Genomic DNA, 5,605 nt, shown 5'->3' with positions numbered 1-5,605 from the left:
GTAATAGAACAAACGGAATATGTGAGAATGGTTGTCATCCTGGCTGGCAAGGAAATTTCTGTCACAAAAATGAAGGCAGTATATATTACCAGACCTTACCATATATTTCTTGAAAGAATGTTTTTAAAAATCATTTATGGTAAATATAAATGAGTATAAATGTTGGCGGTTTAAAGCATATCAACAACACTTATTAAAAAGATAAAATATAATCATTAATTGAAGTATATAATTAAATGGTCATTTCTTTATAAATATTATAATAATATCTGTAATGATTATTGTTTCCATGATGATTTTGTGGGAAATTCAGGACGATGCATAAGGCTCGAATTACTTTAAATGTTTTATATTTGGCGAGTGCGATATTTGGCGGAAATTTACTTTTGAATAAGTTAGCGTAGTTTTGATTTGGCGCATTTCTTCATATTCTTACTTATGTGTATACTTTCATGACATTTAGCTATGTACTTGATAAAACGGTTGCTGAGATCCGCCAAAGCCGCTAAAAGGGTTACGCAGCCAAATGTAATTCGTTTACAGTATACAGTTTTTAAATGTGATATATATTGTAGCCAGATATATACAAACTGTAGAAAGAATGCCACGAACAGCCCACGAAAAAGGGATAACTAAATGTAATGGGTTCAAATCTTGGCAAACACTTACATAAGTAGATAAAATATATAGAAAATGTTCCTTTGCAAGCTCTTACTACCTTAACGTATAAGGTGTGGGTGCTTCGACTAGAACCTTAAATACCAAGACCCAGACAGGCATTGCCAAGATAAAGATCCATACTTGCCAAAGGTTTTTAGATCCAAACCTTACTGATGGTGCATTTTTGAGGTTTTTTTGAGCAAAAATGTGCATTAACAGATGTTATGAGGATACATTTATCTCCCCTCTCAAAAGTTGCACAGTTTAACGCATACAACACTTCCCGTTTCAAACACAAAACCACGCATCTATTGTTTTCTGCAATCCAGCATTTTCACACACATTCTAAAGTTCATGTAATCTTAAATTAAATCCTAATTCCCTATTACTTTTTACCAGCTAAATATCTTTTTCTCAGAGAACCTTTCATTGTATAAAAATATTATGTCATAAGTATCAACGCCAGAGCTGAGAAAAAAAATCGCAATGCTATAAAGTGTTTTTAGTTTAAAGGTACCGTCATATTTATATGACGTGAATATTGCATGTTGTATCAAAATTCATTTAATTTATAATTGTATAGCAAAAGACCACAAACTATTTTTATATAACAAATTTACACAGGCATATTAACTATAGTCGGTCTTTACTTTGCATATTAAGCATGCACTGAGGGGTACTTTGGATCGAATTGTTTGCACAAGTGTAATGAGACATGTAAGGGGTGTAATGGAACAAATGGCGTTTGTGAAAATGGATGCCTCCCTGGTTGGAAAGGATTGTACTGTCATGAAGGTAAACATCAAAATTAGATCGTGACACTTAGAGCACTTGATCAATTTTCCAACGAAAAACTGGGCTGAATAAATAATAAAATACAATTAAAATCAATGAAGAATTCATTTGTAAATAAAACATTTAATGTTCCAGGGAATCTTTGAAAAAAAGTTTGTTTTTTGATAGTTCAAATGCAAATTTTAAAAGCCGAAAATATAGGACTATCCAAAACCGTGTAAAACTATTTTTTAGTTTCATTATTTTCCTTCAAGAATGCAACAAAGGATTCTACGGAAATGCTTGCAGCATGATTTGTGGAAACTGTTTGAACTCTGAACAATGTCAGCTAAATAATGGGACTTGTATGAATGGTTGTGATTTGGGCTATGAGGGAGCATTATGTAATAAAAGTAAGATTTCCATGATTACGAGATATTATTCGGAGGACAATTACTGTCACCTTCTAAAAAAAAATAGTATGGAAAAATGAATTAAATTGAGGGTGATTTTCATTTAATTATTATTTCAAATCTCATAAAGATGTAATTCTAAGAGATATAAAATAAATTGAATGGTGGCTGTACAAATGTGGATTTTTTTTTACGTAATTATGAAACATAATTTGATCTTCGCATTCTTTAAAACAAAACAATCTTTAAACATATTTACAAATCCAGAAAATGCTTTGTTGTATCATATTTCCTTATTTCTTGTTTGTATCACTCCTGGTAGTTTTCTTTTAAGAATGCTAGATGGTATTCATTATAATATGCTATTATATTCTTAAAAGCATGTAAGGATGGAACTTTTGGACATAACTGCCAAGCTACATGCACCGAGACATGTTATGGATGTAACAGAAATAATGGTAAATGCGAAATCGGATGTCATCCAGGATGGAAAGGATATTACTGCAATGAAGGTGTGACATTTTAACCTTGTCATTAAAATTAGAACTGCGTCCTGAATTTTGATTATGATGTATTCTTTCCAAGACAGTTTTGTAAATACGTATACAACAAAGAGGAATGTATGACTCGATTCTTAAAAAATGATTTGACTTATTGCGTCAACAAAAATCGAGTCCCCCTCACCATACCGAGTTATATTATACATGTGTATTTAGCATGGGACTGTCTTATTAAAATTGACATATATTGTTATTTTTTTTCTGTAGAGTTTGTATATTAAGATTTTGTTTGACACGTTCTTGACAAATATTTCAGAGTGCATTAATGGATTTTTTGGCAAGAATTGTAGCAAGACATGTGGGTTTTGTAAACGAATGGAGGATTGTCATCCGACTAATGGAATGTGCCTAAATGGATGCATCGCCGGATATGAAGGACAAACCTGTAATAAAAGTATGTATACATTTCTGATGCATATATATTGCATGGATCTTATTAAGATGTGAGTAAAGATGTAAAAACAAAACACAGACAATGATAAAATAATCTTAAAATAATTGTCTCAACCTTAAAGCATGCAGAAACGGATACTTTGGAGAAGGCTGTGTCCAAGGATGTAGTGATGCATGTAAAGGATGCAACTGAAGAAATGGAATATGTGAGAATGGTTGTCAAGCCGGTTGGGAAGGGAAATTCTGTTCAGATAGTAAGGGAAATAGCAAAACGTTACCTCTAATCATATTTAAACCTTCTTGACAATTATTTCCTTTCATTATTTTCAGTAGTAATTTTACAACTACACAGAAAATTAGTTCAGTATTGGCATTGATAAACGTTTTGTTAATCCTCAGAGTGTTTGAATAACTTTTACGGAGAAGGATGCAATGTGAGTTGTGGTCAATGTTTGAACGGAAAACAATGTCACCATATCAACGGTTCATGTCAGAGTACATGTGCACCTGGATACAGTGGGAATAAATGTTATGAAGGTACGTGCACTCTGATTTAAACTTTATTTAAGTATTCTAAAAAAAAATGTTCTCCACCTTTTATTCCCAACTTCGTATTCTCTTATGAAATGTATAATACAATTTACACCTGCACTCTTAAATAAGGAGCGATTTTGAAATCGTCTTATTTTTATTTGGTTTGGAAGTATGCAGGTTTGGATATTTTGGTGATGAGTGTGCACAGGAGTGCAGTCTCTATTGCAAAGAATCACGTGATTGCCATCATGTTTCCGGAATTTGTCGAGGTGGCTGTAAAAAGGGCTGGCAAGGAAATGATTGTATGAAAGGTAGGTAAAGTTATGGGTCTACTACTGCTTACGACGTATAATAATATTTACACGTATACTGTATAAGCTAAAAACCAAGGGATAATTTTTGTTTTCTTTTTAGATGTTAAGGTTATGCAAATAACAGATTCAGTGGGAGACCTCAGGACACAATTTTATTCTGCTTTTGGTGTTTGCTGCTTTCTATTTTTCCTAATCGGCATCTTTGTTCTATACAAAATGATCAGAAGGTACATTTATTCTTTCATTGCTAAGGCAAAAATTACAATTCCTTTGATAAAGATCATTTTCAAATAAGAAAAGAATAATATAATTTGCAGGTTAAGGGAAGTCCATTGCAGTAAAACCGTTTCCGCAAGTACCTCTTCTTCTGGTGGAAAGGATGCAAAAACCACTTCTATACCAATGGTTAAAAATGACAACTATAAGGACGAATATCAAGAACTTGGGGATCTCTGCTCGCCTTCCACCTACGACATGCTACAATAATATTATTTAAAATCATGCTTAATTGATTGATTTTTTTCAAAACTAATATTAGTTTTATAATATTAAGTTAGGATCAAGGATTAGGTATTTGAAAAAAAGTAAGTGTAATTGACCGTAAAATAATTACATTTTTAAAAGTAATTTTAAGTTATTTGTAATTGAACATTTTTTTTCAATTTCTTGTTATTGTAATTTAATTAACTACGGTTCCTAAAACCTTCTACTTTCCCATGCTTCGGTCGCTTACCGTTCGTTCATCGTTCGTTCAGCGTGCGTTCACCATTCGTTTAGCGTGCGTTCACTGTTTGCTCTGAGCTCACAGTATTGTGTTCACCGTTCACAAAACATTCACCGTTTGCTCTTCGTCCCGTTTACTTTGCGATCACTTTGCGTTCAGCGTTCACACATCAATCACTCATTGTTCCTTTTATGTTTGTTCCTCAGTCATTCAATTATAAAAGCTCAAATTAAAATTTAAGTTTACAAGCAAAAAAAATGATTGTTTTGATAATAATAATCTAGTTTCTTTCTATTCATTATGTATTTTTTCTGTTATAGGTTTCTCTAAATTTAGTACCACCCTGTTTATATTAGTGCTGGTCTATTCGTTATTAAACACACATTTGTTATATTAATTTTATATTTTAAAACATTTATAATACATGTAAAAAAAGAATGTTGTGTCATAATTTAGCCCTCTCTTTCTCTCGTTGGGAAGAAATAATTGTCCTCCAATACACAGCTATAAAATGCAGTCAAAACAAAATTCTTCTAAGGAGGTATTCATTCCATGATTAAGAAGACAAAGCAAATGGATGTAATGATTTCAATTAAAAATACTCTGCTAACTGTAAAAAGGAAAATAAGAACATTATCAATTTGATAATCATTTTAACATCTAAAAAGATTTTTATGAGAGAATTTTGCATCTGAAAAAGTATTTTTCTGTACAAGTATTATCTATGAAGTAGAAATCTTCAACATTAGTAGGAATTTAGGATGTTCAGGTTCGGAAATGTTTAATTTGAAGGGTTACAGTTGCGATTCTTTTTCCTGTATTTAGATAACCCCTTTTAATCAAATATCATAAGTCATGCATTTTGTGCTCCAGTAGATTTTTTGTGTTAGAAACTGCATCAAACTGATCGCAGAAATTTCTTTAATGTTTTGTAAAAATAACATAAATTAAACCACAAAGATACGCAATGACCATATAATATTTCTTGACGTATTGTTTTTGTAAAATGAATGTTGTTTTGTATGTTCATTGATAAATGTTAAACAATTTTCGAAAAAAAATATCAAAATGTAATTTGTAATTTATTTACCTACTTTTGCAAAGTAGTTTTAATTTAATTGATTACATATCCTAGAAAGCCTGTAATTTAATTATAATTCAACTGAAGAAAAAGTCAAAGTTAATGTAATTTTTTAAAAGTAATTGGTCCTATCGCTTGTAATGCTGGATGAT

General features: G+C 31.4%; 1 long non-coding RNA gene across 1 annotated transcript; it reads left to right on the top strand.

Annotated features, from left to right (window-relative positions):
- Nucleotides 1-1,320: 1,320 nt before the first annotated feature.
- On the top strand, nt 1,321-4,567 carry LOC134272232 (uncharacterized). The gene is made up of 9 exons (XR_009993148.1): nt 1,321-1,455; nt 1,710-1,847; nt 2,228-2,359; nt 2,664-2,801; nt 2,923-3,054; nt 3,200-3,337; nt 3,505-3,645; nt 3,749-3,875; nt 3,966-4,567. It is a non-coding gene; the product is annotated as an uncharacterized LOC134272232 (long non-coding RNA).
- Nucleotides 4,568-5,605: the final 1,038 nt, after the last annotated feature.

This window comes from Saccostrea cucullata, unplaced genomic scaffold (assembly GCF_032062105.1).
Source record: "Saccostrea cucullata isolate Sc308-1 unplaced genomic scaffold, CSIRO_AGI_Scuc_v1 ctg14380, whole genome shotgun sequence".
Lineage (NCBI taxonomy): Eukaryota > Metazoa > Mollusca > Bivalvia > Ostreida > Ostreidae > Saccostrea > Saccostrea cuccullata.
Note: the sequence above shows the minus strand (reverse complement) of the source record. Positions and strands in the feature narration are given on the sequence as shown.